At 38.4% G+C, this 21,516-nt stretch overlaps 1 pseudogene; it reads left to right on the top strand.

Annotated features, from left to right (window-relative positions):
* Positions 1 to 2,069: 2,069 nt before the first annotated feature.
* Positions 2,070 to 3,009, top strand: LOC119040810 (40S ribosomal protein S6-like; annotated as a pseudogene).
* The last annotated feature ends 18,507 nt before the right edge of the window (positions 3,010 to 21,516 follow it).

Here is a 21,516-nt window from a genome sequence, read left to right as displayed (position 1 = left end):
ATAGTATGCAGCAGGCACAGAGCAGACTATGTTCACCTCTAAATTATGCCCAAAGTTTGGATTTTATTCTAAAGGTTGATAGAAAAGCCCTTGAAGTATTTATGTGGCAAAGCAATATAATATAAATTATGGTTTTGAAATATCAGCTATTTTGTAATAAAATAAAATAAATCAACTATTTTGTAATAAATAAAATAAATCCACTGTTAATAAAATAAATCAACATAGTAGATGGAAGGAGAGCAAGAATAAAAATAAAGAAACAAATTAGAAATGTCTTGAAGCAGCACAGGGAAGAGGTGGGCTCGGAATGAGGCAGAGTGGTGGCCATGGAAACACAGAGAAGTAGACAGGTTTGTAGTCTTTCACAGATGATAAGACCTGACCGCAGACTAGATATGGGGGTGGGGAGGAAGAAGAAGGAAAGAAAATAATTAAGTGTTACCTCTTGATTATCAGTGTGAGCAACCTATGCTCATATTGTTTATAAGAAAAGACAGGGGAACATTCACTTTGTGTGAGAGAGTCAAACCTGTTTTGAACACTTTTTTGAAACACTTTTAAGTTTTGTTTTTTAATTTAATTTTATTTTTAAATCTTTTTTTAGACTTTGTTTATTAATCTTTAGAGGGGAAGGGAAGGAGAGAAGAGAAATATCAATGTGTGGTTGCTTCCGGTTCATCCCCTGCTGGGAACTGGCCCCTGCTGGGAAATGGCCTGCAACCCAGGCATGTGCCCTGACAGGGAATCAAACCTCGATCATGTGGTTTGCAGGCCCGCGCTCAGTCCACTGAGCTATACCAGCCAGGGCTACACTTTTAAGTTTTAATTAATTACTAGATATTAAAATAATGGTGGCTCAGAGGGCTTGATATACAAGCCTAGATGTGAGAGAGATCTGAGATACAATTAAATATTTGAGATCCAAAATGCTGTAAATGACAAAATCATGGAACCAAATGAGATTTTTAAGAAGAGAAGTAAATAGAGAAGGCCTAGCCCATATTCCCACTGAAAATAGGTCAGAGTAAATACCCTGACAACCATTTGTCCTGTTCCCTAAGCAGGTGACATAAGCAAATGTGGAAGAGAGTCTGGCAGGAAATCCAAACTCCAAAGAGAAGCTGATAAAAAAAAAAAAAAACCCTGAGATATTCACATCTCTACATTAGTAAGTGAAGGAATCAGAACTGTTTATGGAAGGAAAGGGCATAAGAAGGGGAAAGGGGTTTAGATAGTTTAGAAAATTATAGGGCCAAAAGGGTAGAGGTCTCCATGAGGTCTAAGAACTGTTAGAGTGGTAACATTTAAGAATGTGACCTAAAAATTTAAGAAGTTGTCAGAGATATGATGCCACGAACATCTATATTATGAAGTTGTCTTTGGATTTGGCAGTTTGTTCTCAATCTCTGTTAATACAATTACTCAGATCGACATCAATTGCAAGTCTTTATCAATTAATGTGTACGAAGGCCTGCCCTTCCAAGATTCCCTAAGTGCCTAATAGTAATTACTCATAAGTAGCAAAAGGCTCTTTTCTTTTTTTTGTCTCACAGTACAATTCTCCCTCCCCTTCTCCCTCTCCCTGTCCCTCTCTCTGTCTTTCTCTTTCCTAATCTGGATACTTGGTGCCCTATTACCATCTCTGCCAACTTTTGCTAACCGAGTTTCTGTGCTTTCCCAAGCAAGGTACACCGTTTGTGAGAACAACTTCTTGGCTGAGGTCCTAACTGAAAAATAACCCCCATCACATAGCACCCTGTTAGATCCTGTGTAATGCCATTTATTACTCTTTATGCCTAAATATCTCCAGGACAATCCTGTTTAATCACTTTAGTGTATATTACTACCTGGCATAGTAAAAAGTTAGTAGTTGCTAAATAAATACTTGTTGAATCATTAATGCATTTATACTTTTGACACAGGCATCTTCCACTTCCACATTGCACATTACCTAAAGGAGAGCCAAAGCTGATGTTTGAGATAATCTAAACAATTATCTATAAGTTTAAAAATATTCATTCTTACCCCTTTTTTGTGGTACCTTAGAGGTGGTAGACTGCTTCAAGATGAAGCTGAACATCTCTCTTCCAGCTACATGCTGCCAGAAGCTCATTGAAGTGAACAATGAACACACACTGCATACCTTTTTGAGAAGTATGTGGCCACAGAAGTTGTTTCTGATGCTCTGGGTCAAGAATGGAAGGGTTGACCTGGCTGGTGTGGCTCAGTGGATTGAGCGCAGGCTGCGAACCAAATGGTGGCCAGTTTGATTCCCAGTCAGGGCACATGCCTGGTTTGCAGGCCAGGTCCCCAGTGGGGGCCACGCGAGAAGCAACCACACACTGAGGTCTCTCTCCCTCTCTTTCTCCCTCCTTTCCTTTCTCTAAAAAATAAATAAATAAAATCTTTAAAAAAAAAAAAGAATGGAAGGGTTATGTGGTTTGAATCAGTGGTGGGAATGACAAAAAATGTTCCCTCATGAAGCAGGGTATATTGACCCTGTCTGTGCCCACCTGCTGTTGAGCAAGGGGTATTCCTGTTATAGACTAAGTAGGACTGGAGAGCAAAAGTGCATATCAGTTCAGGGTTGTGGTGTGGATGCCAACCTCAGTTCTCAACTTAGTCATTGTAAAAAAAAAGGGGGGGAGAAAGATATTCCTGGTCTCACTGATACTACTGTACCTTGTCACCTGGGGCCCAAAAGAGCTAGCAGAATCCACAAACTTTTCAACCTTTCTAAAGAAGATGATGCCCACCAGTATGTTGTGAGAAAGCCCCTAAAACCAGAAAGGTAGATACCTAGAATTGAAGCATATAAGATTTAGCATCTTGTTACTCCACATGTCCAGCAACACAAACATCAGTATATTGCTCTGAAGTAATAGTATACTAAGAATAAGGAAGTATGCTAAACTTTTGGCTAAGAGGATGAAGGAGGCCAAAGAAAAACATCAGGAACAGATTGCCAAGAGACGTAGGCTGTTTTCTGAGAGCTTTTACCTATGAGTCTAGCCAAATATGACTTCTTCATAGAGTAAAAAATAAATAAGAACAAAAATTTAAAAAAAACAAAAATATTCATCCTCTAACAATGGAGAATTTCTTGAGCAAACATACTGTAAATATTTGCTATTGTTTTCCATCTTTTTGTATTACCTAAAAGACACAATTATTTATGATGTATGACCTGTTTATATAAGGACTGTCCAGAAGGTATCCAGTCATGTAATATGAAAAATAGAGGCATTTATTGAAGAAAATACAAGAAACATTGTATGTAGGATGATGATGCCTCAGTCCCCTTCAAAGTAGGTACCTTGGGACCTCACACAGTCCTCTCAACCACCATTAGCTGCCCCATTGTATTTTCCTGAATCTCATCAAATGGTCTGAAATCTCTTCCCTTTCAAAGGGTATTTTAGTTTTAGGAAAGTGCAGCAGTCACAGGGTTCCAAATCTAGGCTATAGGGGGACTGAGTCACCTGGGCGATTTGATGTTTCACACACACACACAAAAAAAACTCTATGTGAGACATGATGCATGAGCAGGCACATTGTTATGATGAAGCTGTCAATCACCAGTTGCTTATAGCTGTGGCCTTCTGAATCATCCTAATAGTTTCCACAGAGGAATGTTCAAGTTTAATGCAAAATTTGATGCAGATTTGTCACTCTACTTGCTCAGTCATTTTGAATGTGATGGCCACAAAGTATGCATGCTCACTCAATGGCATCTCCAGCCACTGAGTAATAGAGTGAAGTTGTCATTGTTCATGCATGCACGTTCTAGTCCACTCTCTTTGGCTACCAGGTTACATCAAAGTCGCACATACCATTCTCATTATATTAACAATGGCTGGACCTTTTCTGGGCAGACTTCTTGTATTAACAGTATTTGTTCTCACAAAATAATGCATGCTTTGAATATATACTTCAGACCTGCTACTACTTCATGTTACATGGGCACTTCATAAAATTCTTTGTTCTTTTGTTGATTATCATTGTTTGGTCACTCACTCCAGTAGGAGATCCAGGTTCCTGATAGGCAGCGTCAAAAGTAGGCTGGCTCAGGTAGCTAGACTTCTAGGGGACCAAGGCTAAGGTTTACCCTGTTGCTGCATTTACAACAGTGCCTTGACAAATAACAGTTGCTCAAAAAATATTCCTGAATAAATTAATGGAGAGATAGTCTCTTATAGGAGCTATAGCTCCCACTAACAGCAAGAGAGAATGGAGAGCTAAGACTCTAGTGATACTTGTTTGTGATTGTGTGTGTATATGTGCATGGTGGGAGGATGGCACCAAGTCAAAGATTACATCATATCAAACCAGAAGACTATATTGGAAACTTGAATATAGAATAAGAGGGCAGAAAGTTAAGAGATTGAAAGAGAAAAAAAAAACAGGGAATAAAGCAATTCTCTTTGAGTAGCTTTCACTGAATTGTTTCCTTCATTAGCTTTTATGGTCTCTGAGAGTTAATCATTGTATTTAATGCTTCAGAAGAAAAGAAATAATCATATTTAGCAATGGGACTGGTGAACATTAAGAACATACTTTGAAGTGCACATAAAAGTCCTTGTAGCAAGCCTAGATAAGTGAGGCAATGCAGAGTTTAATCAATGGATTACATATCTCAGGTTATTGGAGAGAAATGTTCTTTTATGATACAAAAAGGTTTGTTGTATAGTGTTTTGGATGATTTTGTGAGGCCAGAAATGATAGGCAGACCCTCCAATAAATTAATGGTGTTCATCCAACAGCACCATTTATTGGGTACCCACTGTGGAGCTACCACTATTCTTGGCACATGGCGTGAAGTACGAGCAAAGCAAAGTCCCCTGCTCTCATGGAGTTTCCATGTCAGGGAGTTGGTAGATTTATCAGAAATACAAAGTGTCTGGGCTAGTTGACTAGCACATAAAGAAAAAAATAAGCATATCATTATAATTTGCACTAAAAACATTGAAGATTGGCAAGATTATCTGAGTGATATTAACATATGCTGACCTATGTTTGCAATTCTGTGTGATTTTAAAGTGCTAGAGATTTAAATTTTAGAAATGACCCAAATCCTGGGACTAGAAAGAAGGGCTAGATATCTTATAAACTGAATATTCAAGTTCAGAGTCTAACATATAGTACATATAAAATCAATGTCAATTTCCTTTTTCTTTTTTTCCTTTGGTTGTATCTTTTTTCCCTTATAAAGTTGTGAGGAATGTTGTCTTCTTTAAAACTAAGAGAAACAAAAACATATGCACAAAAAGCATGAGAAATAACTTTTAAAATATGTATTAATATAATTTATTTTAGTCCAGTGGATAACCTAGTTCAACCCTACCATAGTGAAAGACAAATGAAAGGAAGAGATTCTCTTGAGACATGATTAACTGTCGATCATTTTTCTGTGAGTGACCGAAGGTCGAAGACAAGTGGAAGAGTTCTGATCCTGCTGATTAAATCAAGAGTACAGGTTTGAAGGGCAAGGATGGAAGATTAAGTTAAATCATAGAAATTCAAGCAGATGAAATAACAATTACGTTGATTAGCCTATGTCCTGCCAGAGAAGGGGAACATTTTTAGAACACTACTCTGCCATCAGTGTGGCATTAACAATCCAATTTTGTAAGTTCCATTCAATTCATCCACTCAACAGATATTTATCGAGTGCCCACTATGTGGCAGAAACTGTTCTGGGCCCTGGGAATAGAGCAATGAACAGTCAGACAAGGTCTGTGTCTTCATAAATCTTATAATAAAGTCCTGGAAATTGATAATAAACAAATACATACATAAAGTTTTAGTAGTGATATATACGAATAAAAAATAACTTAGGCTCTGAAATCCCAGAACAATATTTATATCACATGCCTTTGGTCAAGTAAGTTAAGACCAGTAACCATTCAACTGAAGAAAGAAGTAAGACTAGACTCCACCTTTTAAAAAGAGGAGTAGGAAGTATTTGCAGTCATCTTTAATCTAGCACAGAAGTCCTTAGAGCTTGTGAGCAGGGGAATGATACAGTCCGACTAAAATTTTAAAAGCTCGCTCTTACTACTCCACTGTAGAAGGGTGGGTGCAAGGATAAAGCAGGCAGATCAATTGTCTATATTTAATCCTAATTTATTTCCAATTTTGGGGCCTCAACTCTCAGTGCAGTTATGGGAAAAAATTAATAAGTGTGACAAAAACCAGGAGTGCATACTGATGGATTTTTTTCACATGGCATATTCTATGTGTGATGCAATTTTATTTGCTATTCACCCAGCATTTTATGAGAACCTATTATATGCCAGGCACTGGGGACACTGTGATAAGCAGCCATAACCCTTATTTTTAAGGAAATATATATATATATAAACCCACCCTTTTCCAAAGTGTAGAATATCTTTCTAGATTAGGGGTGTCAAACTCATTTTCACTGGAGGCCACATCAGCTTCAAGGTTGCCTTCAAAGGGCTGAATATAACTTTAGGACTGTGCAAACGTAACTACTCCTTACGGTTAAGCGAGAGCTCAGTGCTGCCACCAGGTAGAAACAGAGTGTCTGGCCAGATAAAACAAGGTAGAGGACCAGACTCAGCCTGCGGGCCTTGTGTTTGTCACCTCTATTCTAGATTCTCATCATAGGTTGTAATCTTGAAATTACTCTTATACTGAAATTTATGAAAGCTCAAATTAGCAAACTGATGATTTGTCTAATGAGTGTGACATCTGACCACTTCTAGAGAAATTTTGTGGCAAAAATTGAACAATTAGAAGGCTGCACTCTAATTTGTCCCTATGAACCTAGACCTTCTCTTAAACTTAATTGTACATTTATAGCTTCTTCACTTAATGGAATAATAAATTTTGAAGATTCAGCTAAACATGACACCTTCTCCTAGAAGTCTTTCTTGAATCTTGTCAGTGGAATCTCCACAGTAGATAGTTTTGACATCTGTTAAGTGTATTTAAAAATGCATTTAACTCTTCCATTTTACATAATCGATGGCAATCATTATTAAAGGAATTGTAGAACTATACCTTTAAGTACCTACTATGTGTCAGACATTAGGAAAGATTAGGTCTCTACATTTTCCCTTAATGTTAATGGAAATTCTTTAGAGATAGTTAATATTACATACATTTATAGATAAGGAAACTGAGGTTCAGAGAGTTTATTTTATTTTATTTTATTTTATTTTTTAAATTATTTTATATTGTTGTTCAATTAGAGTTGTCTGCATTTTCCCCCTGCCACTCCCCCCCACCCAAGCCAAACCCACCTCCCTCTCTTGCTTCCACCTTCCCCCTTGGTTTTGTCCATGTGTCCTTTATAGTAGTTTCTGAAAACCCTTCTCCTCACTTTCCCCTCTGGCTATTGTTAGAATGTTCTTAATTTCAATGTCTCTGGTTATATTTTGTTTGCTTTTTTGTTGTTGTTGATTACGTTCCAGTTAAAGGTGAGATCATATGGTATTTGTCCCTTACCACCTAGGTTATTTTACTTAGCATAATGCTCTCCAGTTCCATCCGTGCTGTCACAAAGGGAATAAGCTCCTTCTTTCTCTCTGCTGCATATAATTTCATTGTGTACATGTACCATAGTTTTTTAATCCACTTATTTACTGATGGGCACTTACATTGCTTCCAGCACTTGGCTATTGTAAATCGTGCTGCTATGAACATTGGGGTGCATAGGTTCTTTCGGATTGGTGTTTCAGGGCTCTTAGGATATAATCCCAGCAGTGGAATTGCCAGGTCAAAAGACAGTTCCATTTTAGTTTTCTGAGGAAATTCCATACTGTTTTCCACAGCGACTGCAGCAGTCTGCATTCACACCAACAGTGCACTAGGGTTCCCTTTTCCCCACATCCTCTCAAACACTTGTTTGTTGATTTGTTTATGATGGCCATTCTGACTGGCGTGAGGTGGCATCTCATTGTGATTTTAATTTGCATCTCTCTGATGGCTAGTGATGCTGAGCATCTTTTCATGTGTCTCTGGACCCTCTGTATGTCCTTCTTGGAGAAGTGTCTGTTCAAATATTTTGCCCATAAATGACCCTGAATAGCTGCAGCAATTTTGAGAAAAAAAAGAACAAAGCAGTGGGGGTCACAATACCTGATACCAAACTGTGTTACAAGGCCACTGTAACCAAAACAGTTTGTTATTGGCATAAAAGCAGACACATAGACCAATGGAACAGAACAGAGAGCCCAGAAATAAACCCAAGTCTCTATGGTCAATAATATTTGACAAAGGGGAAAGAAGCATAAAATGGAGTAAAAATAGCCTCTTCAACAAATGGTGTTAGGAGATCTGGACAGCTACATGCAAAACAAATGAAACTCAATCACCAACTTACACTTTACACAAAAATTAATTCAAGGTGGATAAAAGACCTAAATATAAGTCATAACACTATGAAAGTCCTAGAGGAGAACATAAGCAGGAAAATCTCAGAATTCCATGCAGCAGCATCTTCACTGATACATCCCCTAAAGCAAGGGACATAAAGGAAAGGAAAAACAAATGGGATTTCATCAAATTAAAAAGCTTCTGTAGGGCTAAAGAAAACAGCATTAAAATGAAAAGAGAACCAACTATATGGGAAAACATATTTACCAATGACACCCTGGACAAGGGTTTGATCTCCAAAATATATAAAGAACTCACATGACTCCACTCCAGGAAGACAAAAAAAATTAAACAAAGGTTCAGAGAGTTTAAATGATTTTACCTAGAGTTACACAGTTAACAGCATTATTATAGGCTCAAGCTTCAACCTCAGCTCATTTTGGCCCTTGTGGTGCCTTGAATGTCCCCTAGAGTTTCATGTCATCTTGGGACTTCAGAATGGGACCTTATTTAGAAATAGGGTCTTTCCTGATGTAATTAATATAGAAATCAAGGGGCACTTTAAGGTGGGCCCAAAATTCAATGAGAGTTTTCTTATTAGAGTCAGGAAGAAAATCACAGAGAAACACAGCCAGCATGGAGGAGGTCCTGTAAATACAAAGGCAGAAATTGGAGCAATGCTGACATAAGCTGAAGAATACCAGGAGTCACCAAAAGCTGAAAGAGACAAGATGCATTTCCCCTAGATTCTTTAGAGGTATTAAGGCCCTGCTGACCACTTAATTTTTGAATTTTTTGCCTCCAGAATTGTGAGAGCACAAATTTCTATTGTTTTAATCTGTTCAATTTGTGGTTCTTAGTTATGACAGCCCTAACAAACTAATACAGACCTAAAACCCATTATCTTTCCTTAAACTTCTTTCCATTTCCAGGCTCTACTTTGTTTTATCCTAAGATTTTAGAGTAATCTTTTTCCTTTCTCTTTGGACTTTCAACAATGCCACTTCAGCTCACCAACTGCTCCTGAAGAAGGATAAAACTCACAGAGGGAAATACTTCAGGACAATTTGGGGTGCAAGTTGAAGATATTCAAAAGAGAGTGTTTAGAAGGGGAATTTACTGGCTCTCATCACCAAATGGAAGAAGAGCAGTGATGTAGGAAGGCCTGGGACCTGACGAGACCCAGTGTCTGGACCCCACCAGGTTTCTCCCCCCCTCTCTCATTCTGCTTTCCTTTGCATGTTTTCTTCATCTTTCAGCCAACAGAGAGTCAGGCAACACCTGGGGTTCACAACTAGCAAATTAGGCCACCATGAAGAAAAATACGTTTTCTAGATTTCCAACTTGAAAATTCCTGGGGGAGATTTGTGATTCACCCAACCTAGCCCACATCCTTACATTCACATTAAGGAGGCAGAGCTCTGAGATTCACTAGGATCACACAGTTATAGCAAATGGAGGGATAATTTCCCCAAAAAGTGGGATGTTGTTTATCAAAGGAAAGGTGTGAAACTGAGGCAGATATAGACATAGACTCAATGTAGATCATTTCTATGCAAATGGTACTCAGACTCTCTCATGGATAAAACTTTCGCTTGCAAAAGGCACAAAAAGAGTGAAACCAATATACAAACTTGTTGACTATATGTTTCTAAACTACTTAATATGAACACCAGTAAAGATGCTAGAATGTAATATGAGCCTATCTTCAAAGGGGCCGGTTGCTGGCGAGAACTAGTTTGAATATATGCAATCAGTGGAACTTTTATTATTAGATTATATCACAAGGATTATGTGGGAGGGAGTTCCAATAAAAAAATGGAGATCTGATCTTTTTTCAAACAGTGCGGATTGCAGTATCTTCAGAGCTAACTTCCTCTCTGATTGCAAACAAAGCAGGGAACATGACAAAAGAAGGAAATGAGAGGGAGAATGGTGAACTGCTCTCCAACAAAGTGGGCTCCTCCACGGTACCAGGCAGGCTCTGTGGGGTGGGAAACAGAATCACAGGGCCAAGAAATCTGCTCTTTCTGGCAGGTCAGTCAAGTCTTCCTGTGGCCAAATGGAGGGGAAATCCCCAAGTGTTTACTTCTTACATGGATTTGATCATCTTTCAAGAAGTTGGTTTGTGTCCAGAACCCAAGCAAGCTTTAAAAGGTCCTTCCTCTCCTTCCTCTAACATATACATACAGGTGCCCCCAGAATAAAAAAAAGCAAGCATTGTTAAAACCTTCTGGAGCAGAGACATCAGGCCAGATTGCATGATTACCTTTGTAGTCAGATGCGTGGGTCAGAGGCTAGTGTCCTCTGGCTTCTGCTGGGTGGTCCCAGTGCTCCTGCATTCAGCCCCTCTGATGATGGCCTTCACTTTTAGAACTACTAGCTTTAGAGGGAATAAACTGAAAATTGTATACATATATAAATATTTATTAATATATACATATATGTATGTGTGCATATATACACATGTATGTATATATATATTTAATACATACACATATATATTTATATCATTTCCTACTAGTTCTAGGCCTTTCTTTAAATGCCTGATCTGGTCCACATTATGGGTCTTGGCATCACATCAGAGGCTAAAACTTCCATAACTTACTTTTTTTTTTATCACCTTCTCTCCTTCCAGCTGTGACCCCAACACTCCCACTATACACATTCCTACTCTAGTTATATAGACATATCTAATTCTAAATTTGCTCCCTAGATTAATGTCAGAGGACTCTGAAATTTTTCTGAAAAGCTGGTTTTGATCATAGTGTATAACTTAAGTTTTGCTTTTACATTTCATTGAGATAGCAGATAATTTTCTCATACATAATAATCATATTCACTTATTATAATGCACATTTTCACAACCTTTTCAATATATGGAATTAGGTAATTTTTGTGGAAAGGACAATAATACTCGTGATCATAACAAATAAAAGTATAAAAGTTATTGAACTTTTACTTTGTGCTAGGCACTGTATTATGTGCTTTTAATATTTTATTTTATTTTGTCCTCTAGAAAGCTTGTGAAATGGAATTATTATTCTCATTTTAATGACAAAATCTGAGGCTCTTGGAAGTTAAATTACTTGCTCATGATGACTTGTCCTTAAAGGTGAAGCAGTGAGGTTTAAATTCATAAGATTTAATTCTAGGTGTCCAATTCCTTCAGATCCCCACGTGGTCTCTTGGGTTCTACTCCATTTCATGGGCACTTACTATGTAGATGCAAAATTACAGAAAAGTTCTTATTCCCTCCCGTCACTCATAGGAGCCTGACCACTATAACAAAATGATGAGCTTCTCTGAGGTCAAGACCATGTCTCAGGCACCAAATACCTATGTGATGATAGGGGATATGCTGGTGAGTAAAGTCAGTGTCTCTGCCTTCCTAAGACTTACTGCTTTTGAGGAGAAAATCTGTTAATTAATAAATGCTAAAAAATTAATTGGAAAAAGTAATAAGAACTATAACACTATGACAGAGATTCTGAGTAGAGGGGAAGATCAGGGGAAAAAAATGGACTAGGAAAAGTAAGTGCTCAAACATAAGGAATGGCCAGTGAAGTGAGAACTTGGTGGTTGTAAGGACCAAAGCAAGGACACCATGGCTATAATTCCACAAAGAAGTATAAAAGTGTCTCAAGACAAGAAAGGACCAGTTCATTCAGGGCCTTAGCACCCAGAAGCATTGACAGAGCCAACCTTGAATCTTACACAAGGGAGGGACATGATCTGGTTTATGTTTTTAGATGACCATTATGAGGAGGACAGATGGGACATGGGGTTGGCAAAGTGGAGACTGGGAGCCAAGTTCAGAGAGTGTCAGCATTGTCCAGGTGAGATGACAGAGGTGTCAGCTAATGTGATGATAACAAAGGTGGACAGAATCAGTCTTGTTTACCTCTATATTTATAGCATTAAGTGTTGGTAGCATGTGCAGTAAATGTTTGATAAATGAAGGAGTAAATTAATGATGCTTTTTAATGTCTCAGTAAGTTTGTCAGCTCTCATTTCATCACGTATCTTTGTAATTTGCTTAGTTGGCCATATGACATCAGGTATAATTACTAATATTTACTTGCTAAGTGTTTATTTTCTGTGAGGGACTTATCATGTGTGCTAAGTATGATACATATATTGTTTGGTTCAATCGTTTAATTACCCTATGTTCTAAGGCATTATTTTCCCTTTTTGCAACCGTAGCCGAGGACAGATTAAGAATAAAAATTTATTTTGTCAACCAGTAAATAAATGCATATTTAAATTAATTAGTCCAAGAAAGGTTTAATTTTAGGGGGACTAATTATAAAATGTAGGCAAAGTATAGAAGGACCACGAAGGACAGTGTAGAAACCCAGAGTTAACAGGAAGGAAGCTGATATCACCCTGTTTCTGAATGGTTTAGGGGACACAGAGTTAATTAGAGTTGGGAAAGAGAGAGGCATGGAGCAGCCCCTCTTGAAAAGTACAATGACCCTTGATCAGGGCACACACCAGTCCTGGAGTTTTGCGGGGAGTGACAGGAAAATAAACACTCTGACCTCGCCCTTCCCTCCCATTGACCTCCTCTCAGAGTTCCCCATTGACTAAACCCAGTGGGATCCAGAAGGCACAAGAGTGTTATTGCAGTCCAAGCAGGACAGCCTCCTAGGACAGTGTGAAAAAGGAAGGAGGATAAAATATTGAGAAGAAAATAGAAGATACTTGGCATGTATATCAATATTTACTGAAAGCCTACTATGATGATTAATTTTACATGTCAGTTTTGCTAGGCTATGCTGCCCAGATGTTTAGTCAAACATTAATGTAGCTATTTCTCTAAAGGTAGATGTTATGAACATTTAAACCAATAGACTTTGAATAAAGCAGATTATTGTGACAGCTCTTTCCTGGGTGTCTAGTCTGCCAGCCTACCTTCAGATTTTTTTCTAGTGCCTACAAACTCATGAGCCAGCACCTTAATGCTCCTTAATGCCTGTGTGCTTTCTCTCTCCCTCCCCTCCATCACATGTTCCCCTCTTCCCCTTTCCTCTGGATAGCTCTGAGCAATACACTACTGTACTCAAGCACTATGCCAGGCCTGCGCAGTATAAGTGCAGGTCTTCCCAGCCCCCATCCTTTAGGAACTCACTTTATGGTGCTGTGATAAGTCATGTGACAAAGGTAGTACAGGATGCTTTGTGAGCAGAAAGAGGACCTCCTTACCCAGCCATGGCAGGGGCAGGGAGGAAGGCTTTCTGGTGCTAACTCTACTACATAACAGTAATCAGTGGAGACCAAACACTAATCCTAAAACCCGGGTTATTTTCATCACTGATTTTTGCCCTTCTCTTGTACCCCACCTTCACCCTTGGCAGTTTGAGATAGCAGCTGGTATCCACAAACCACCTGTCAGCTCTGCTACATTGTGGGAGGAAGGACTTTCGAATGGAGGAACAAACCTTGGCATCGAATGTAAGGAAGGACCACATCCACTTATGTTTGTGAATAACAGGGCTTTCCCATAACCCACTGGTATAAACACAAATCTTCTTAGGGCCATGCAGTGGGAAGAAAAAGCCACCAATTAATGCGGGGACATAGGTTCAAATCCTAGCTGTACCATTCCCCAGCTTTGTAATTATAGGCAAGTCAATTAACCTCCCTTGTTCTTACCAAAGGCTGTAAAGAATGAGAAAAGACTTGGTAAACTTTAAAGTTTCTTACATGTAGAAATGAAAATTTGTATTGAAGAACTTTTCTCTTTTACTTGAAATTTCTAAAAGGCCATCATTTTAATGTCTCAATTTCTTTCATTTTGTCATGAAACAACTTGAGCCCTAAATATTGATCACTTGATTTTTTGAGGCCCAGGACTTGTCAGTGACCAGGAATTATAAAAGGACATTGCACTGTAATTTCTTGAAATGCTATGTTCAAGGGTCAATTCTCTTGGGGAAATTTTTTCAGTTAACCTGCAGTTGGTTGCATGCATATAGGTTATTTCTAGCAAAGAAATAATATATATGTATATATATATATATATATACACATATATATACACACACACACATATATATATATATATATATCCAGTTTAAGAAGAAAGGCAAAGGGCAAGAAACAGTAGATCGGAGTCGGCATCCAACTCTGAGTGTAGTCTGGGTCTCAGAGCTGCCTTCTCTTAGCTGAGATTTAGCTGCCTTTACAAGAAGAGGCATGTTTGTGAAGCATCAGCATCCCCTGTGCCCCAGATTTTTTATTCACCACCTTGTCCCCCAGTTTCACTGGGCCAGGACTCAGTGTTAACACCTTCCTTGTTTGACTCCAGCTCACACACAGGCTTTGGTTCTCTTGCTGGTTTTGCTCAGATTTATCATTTTCTTTGTCCTTGATGGTGTCAGGACTTTTTGTCCTGGTTCACTCTCCAGGACTCAGCCCTTTGGTTTGACTTTCCCACTGCAATTTCAGCCCTGACTACCACTCTCACACCATGTGATAAGGAGATGACACTGAACACGTGACCTGGTACAGCCCTAAACCTCCCTGGGACTCAGTTTCTTCCCCACGATGGTAGTAAGTTTCTTCCATTTCTGAGCCTGTAAGTCTAATATTTGCAATTAGCCTCCTTGTTGCCAGACCCTGAAAGGTTGTTTTCCTAATATATAGAGAATGGGAACCAACAGTGCTCACAGCCAATGAGAATGTTATGCAGCCTGTGCTCTGTACCTACTGTCATGGAGTAAAGCTTCTTTCTGACTCAACAGTGGAGATATCCCACTTGTAACTGTGCTAAACTAATGTACATTAGTTTATCTCGTTCAAATGAGGCACTTGTTTGTTTTCAAACCAGGGAGGCAAAAATGCAGATGATAAAAAAAGTCCCAAATACTGCTGTTTTACATTTTTTTTTACTGTATCCTCTGCCTGCAAAGTCAAGAGTGCATTAAAAAGTAATATTGTGCTGAGCTCAGACATATGCAAACATCTCTAGATATCTTATCTCAATAAAGTTTATAGAATGCATTCCCAAAGGTCTGACAACAAAACAGAATAAATCGCAAGACTCATAAAAATATAATGTGTGCTTTTTCCCCCTGACTTATATAAACACGAGCAGATGTGATGAGGAACAGAGTGTTTGGACTTAAGAGGAAATCCCTTCTCCTCACAGTCTCTCTTATCATTAGCTCCAACACAGAATGAATTAGCTCCAAAAAACACACAGACATGGAAACTTAAGGAAAGAAGAAGGGATTGAATACATTACAAATGGTACTTTCCAGACATTCTTTGCTTCATTCATTAATTACCTGGTCAATTACTTACTCAATCTTTTAACCAGGTTTTATGGACTGGACTACCTGCTGTGCCAAACATAATGGTCGGTAGGCATACTAAATACAAACAAAAACCACACAGTCACTGTGCTTAAGGGATTCACAGTCTTGTAATAAACAGGCATGTGCAGAAAAACTAACCTCAATTAAGTGCTGTAATCAGAATAGCATTTCTTCACACTTTCAATACATTGATCAGATATTCATATGTGGGTTCATGCAAAAAGAATTATGCCCAATTTGGCAAGCCAAATTTTACTATTACATATAGGGATAGAAGGTAACTAACATATTTCTGACATAATTATGAATATTTATTGGACACTTGCAATGTACCAATCTCTGTTCAAAATACTTTACAGTATTAAGTTCACAGCAACCCCACATTTGGGATTATTATTATCTTTTCTAAATTTACAGATAAGGAAATAAGGGCTTTGGGAAGTTAAAGACTTGTCCAAAGTCACCATGGCTTCTAAGTGGCAGAGCTAGGGTTTGCACCTTGACAATTCAGCTCCAGAAGCCGTACTGTTTGCCACTGTAGCCCACTGTTTCTCGTAGAGGTGCAGTGCAACATCCTGAGTTTGTAGGTAATATTTCTCCCTGTCTTGCTCAGTCTCTTGGCTGATAAGAAGAGCCAAGATTTGATAGGGCAACTTTAGTGGGAGGACATTGCCATCCTCTGTACTGAACCACTCACTCTGAGATGAAGGGGAAGCCTCATACATTCGCTTAACCTGCATCCTTTTCCTTAGCAGGTTGGCTCCCAGGGAGAACTCACACTGAGACAGAAATGTCATATAGCTTTATTATGTCAGCAATTTCACATCATGTTATATTAGGATCTCCCTGTATTAATATTACTTTCCTCTGAAAGATCACATTACTGCTTGTTTCCATCAAACAGAACTCCAAGTTTCCTGTAAATGCAGCTCTGGCTCTGGCTGCAGTCTTGCACAGGTATGGCAGCCTCCCTGCTGAAAGAATGCATGCACAGGAATCCCTGGACCCTGTTTCCCACAGGTTGGGACCACTTGTAGAATCACAGATACTTCTAAATTGAAAGAGCAATAAAAATAGAGCTAGAACATTTGTCAATATTTTCTATGCTGCGAAAAGAAATTATAGTGCAGTGAGTGACTATAAGGCACCAGGCATAAGATATTTACCTGCATGTGCTTATTTAATGCTAAGAATTACTTCAAGGGCTACATAAGGTATATTTGATAAATATAAATTTGATAAATTTTATCATTTGATGAATATATATTAATATACATAAACTAGTACCAAGAAAAGTTGAGAGATTTGCCTAACGCCACACAGCAGTAACAGAGTGTAGGGCCTGCTGTGCTCAGTGTACAACATGCTTTAACTCAGACCTACTTCAACCTGAGCCTAGCCTAATGTTTTCATATAAACTCTAGAGTATAAGGTCTGAAAAATTGATTTAATCATCAGCACCCCTCCATGATGAATAAGTGATTTTCCTGGAGCTGTGAAGAGTAACGTTCCAATATTGCTCAACATACAGAAGGAATGATGTGTTCGAGTGAACATAGATTTTGTTCTTCCCATTCAAGTATGCCTCACTTGGACAAAATAATTGAATATAGAAGCTTAATCCTCTCAGTGTGCAATTCTGTCTGCATGCCCCATCCTTCTGTGGACTTCTAAGGGAGCTCTATGGGGCATGGGGATGATGCATGCTGGGAATATCAAAACTGGAGCTTCAAAGCCCTCACTACATAGAGTCCTGGCCCCAAGACCTGCACCAGAGAAAACCTCTGATTAAACCCATAAACTCACTCCCTTTATTAGGAATTGTTAAAATTTAGCTCTTACTAATTTCACTTGTGAAGTAGACTTGAATAGGTAAAAGGAGAGTTAAACAAAGGCAAAAATAATAACTTTTTTTGACTCCCAGAAATAAATTGATAATCTCTCCCAGGTTCATATAGAAGGCGAAGAGAAAAGAAAGTAATAGCATGTATTATGTCCACTTTGGATTTCTTCCCATCTCTTGTTATGAGCCACACATTTCTACAAGGTGCTGGGAGGTTTTACTAGAGCTTATAGACATACAACTGCCATTATCATCAGTAATGAAATCATTACAAAGGAAGACTGATTTTTCATAGGAGTTTTAATTTGCATCTTCTGTATAATTCCCAGGCTCCCATAGATATTAAAGGTTGAGTTATAGGGTAGTCGTAAAGGTCTCAACCAGCTGGTCAAGGCTGTCTTAACACCTGTGTGCCTGGTAAGACACCTTGACATAATTCAGTTTTCAGGACTCCTAGCATCCATTTTAAAAAGGCAAATGCACACAGGATTTGACTGTGTGTAGATATACTGGTTAGCATTCCTAAATACATCTGCATAGCCAGGAAAAGAGCTATTGGAAAGAAGTTTTACTAAAGGGAAGGAAAAGGGAGAAGAGTTTGAATTTCTTCCTCACCCACTATGTGCCAAGCAATGTGTGACGACAAGAACAAAACGTGGGCTTTGATATCAGCCAAATCAAGGCTCAAATGCCAGCTATAACTGTTCTCAGCTTTCTTGGAACATACTTAAAGTTCATAAGCCTTAAGTTTACTATCTTAAAAAGTGTATTTGTGTCTTATATTTATTTTGCAGTAGGTTTTGAAAAATGTGTAATATGATGGACATTAGAAACTATTCAAGAGATGTGTATTCTATTCTTTTATATGTATATAACCTAGTTCATTTATTTCTAAAAAAATACTGGCAAGTACTTTTATATTTTATAAACATACTTATTTATGAAAGAAGAAGCTAAGACTTCTCACAACATCTGATTAACTGGTCCAAGGCTGGGATGATACATACTCATTCTGTTATTTAGATGGGGCCACCCCTCACATGGGTAGGAGCTCTAGGCAAATCATTTTTGTGTAACTCCTGTCTCTAGAAACATTTGAGTTACTCCAAATCAACATGCTCATGTTATTTCAGCAGTCCAAACCCTCAAAGGCCCACTCAATCAATAATGCCTTATTAATAATGCCCCTTCTAAATTTGGCCATCCTTCTGCGAGTTATTCTCCCCTTTGTACCTATGAGGAAACTGAGATTACATCACATATTACAGAGGAGAACCAAGACCAGAACCTGGGTCTTCTAGCTCCTAGAGTAACACATTCCATGACACCACTTTAGTCTGGAATCATAGTGGAGTTATTTTCTAACCATGAGACTTTTCTTCTTCATACTCCTTAATTGTAGTCAATGTTCTGCCCGTTAAAAGGTCAACTATACTTTTATCAGATTCCTCACTGGGGCAGGGGTGGAAGGTAAAAAAGAAAATTATATTATAAGATGTGCCTCTAATCATTGGATTGGAGCTAAAGTCAAGGGGAAAACCTCTTTCCTATTAAGTGTGCACAACTTTTTGACTTTGAACATGTCCTAATGCTTTTGTAGGCCTCAAATATTCAGTTGTTCTACTGGAGTAAGGATGGGACATCCTTACTGGAAAAGGGTCAGAACTGGGCTCCAGTTGTAGCTCAGGCACTTGCTAAGTGTAAGAAGTCACTGTACTTTTGTAGCTTTTTTCTTCATTAGCATACTAGATCATAGTGAATTTTAAAGGCTATTTTTCAAAAGGCAAGATAATTTATTAAGTGCCTAACATATAATAAACACTCAATATGTGGTAGTTGTTAGTAGAGAAAGAAGCAATATAGTTACTTTCTTTGTCTTCTTTATCAAGTCATTGTGAAGATGAAATATAATGGGAGTGAAGGACCAACTTATATACAGTGCCAATCCCTGTAGATATCTGCTTCCCCCTTCTTCAGCTTCCTATGCATCACTAACTTTTTCTCTTCTGTTGTTTATTGATGACAGACAAGTCATGATTATGTCAAGTTAGTCAGAAATTCCAAAGATTTACCTCGATGTGTAACCCCTGCAGTAATCTCCAATAACTTCTTTTCCCCCTCCACCTTGTCTTATCCTTTCTCTTCTCTTTCCTTCTCTTCTTTCTCTCCCTCTCAATCCCTCAAAAGAAATAATGAGGCAAGTAGCTAAGCAGAGGATTCGTACAAAAAAGAAGGTGGTGACATTGTGTTTAGGGAACTCCTGATGTTTGTGATAAGTCTTGAATTCATTTTCCTTCTGTCTTTGTTTGGGCCATCAGCCAGGATCATATAGCAGGAGCTAATCCCAGACTTCCCAACTCTCTGAAGGGGAGATAATTACAAATTTAACCCCAACTACCACTCTCCCTTCTTCCACTGCTGTAGTTTAGAGTAACCCATAGAAAAATGACTAAAACTCACAGTTAGTGAGTTGCAAGGGTGATTTTCCCACTGGATCCTCGATCTGTTGAAACTATAAAATTGACCAGCAGAGGGGAAAACAAACCCCAGGGTGGTCCCTGGAGTCAGAATGTGAGTCAGCATACCACTGTTCAACAGCTAGCCTTGATTCCAATTCTGATTGCACTCTGGAGGTTGGGTTCCTGATAACTGTGCAAGGAAGTGTTTAGGGAGGCCAAAATGCAGAAAACCAAACCCTAGAAATTCATCTTCTCGTGGTAAACAGAATAAACTCATAGAAAAAGCATCACATTAGTAAAAAGCTATGTATTTCCATGTGTTTAAGTAAAAATAAGTGGTATTGTGACTTTATATTTCAGACCACAGCACATGAGCTGAAGAGTAGAGAGTATACCATGATCTATGATCTGTCCATTGGTACTAAGAGTTAGAAGAAGAGGCATAGGCATTTAAGAGCCCATCTCTGAGCCACTGAAAAGTACAATCTTTTCTAAATTTTTGCTGTCCTTTCTGACATCCTACACTGCAATTTCTTTTACTTATGTGCAATATTAAATAAAAGGTAAATGTCAGTAAATATCACCATGCAAAACAAGAAACAAAAAGAAGAAAGCTTACTACTTCTCAAATCTTACTAGTAAAAAATACTATCTACATTTTTCCATGGAGGAACCAACTCACATAGTAACCTAGTTACCTCTTTGTACATATCATGATGAGATGGAATCATTCACTTGAGTAGCGATATATTAATTTTTCACTTTTAAAAACAACAGCGTATTGTACAATTGGTGACTGAACTATGGACAAGAACTGCAGCAGAGGCTTTGACAGCCACGCTTAGGCTCTTGCCCGCCCAGTGATGGGTGTGTGGTGAAACGCTGCAAAATCATACTTACGCACATATAGTGACGGGCTAGAACAGCATGGGGACAGAACTCAGCAAGCAAGGGGAATGTCAAAAACATGAGGATGACCTGGCTTGCATGGCACAGCCCTTGTTCTCTTGGGATCTGAAACTGATCTAACATACTCTTGCATTTCTCTCGATGTCTATATGACCAGTGATTTGTGGGGCCACAGTTACCTAGGGAAGAGTCATCAAGTACATGGACCTAATCCCCATGCAAGTATGTTATTTTTTCTCTACAGCATACCTCTCAACAAATGAATAATGAGTGGGGCAAGAAATTCTGCATTCTAGGAATGGAAATTTGCTTAACCTTATAAAGATGAATGGTATATTTAATAATAGAGGAGGAACACGTTTTAAATATTTTTTTTATTTTCATAACACTTTCATTTTTACAGAATCATCATGAAAATGACAGATTTCTTGTATACCCCATGCCCTCTACTCCCAGTTTTCCCCACAATTAACATCTTAGGTCACTATGGAATATTTGTCACAATTCCTAAACCAATCTTGATACATTATTTTAACTGACATTCATTCTTTGTTGAGATTTTCTCAATTCTTCCCTAATGCCCTTTTGTTATCACAGTACCCCATCCAGAACACCCTTACAATTCAAAGGC

The sequence above is a fragment of the Artibeus jamaicensis genome, unplaced genomic scaffold (assembly GCF_021234435.1).
Source record: "Artibeus jamaicensis isolate MK-2021 breed Jamaican fruit bat unplaced genomic scaffold, CSHL_Jam_final contig_64, whole genome shotgun sequence".
NCBI lineage: Eukaryota > Metazoa > Chordata > Mammalia > Chiroptera > Phyllostomidae > Artibeus > Artibeus jamaicensis.
This window is presented reverse-complemented; position numbering and strand designations above follow the sequence as displayed.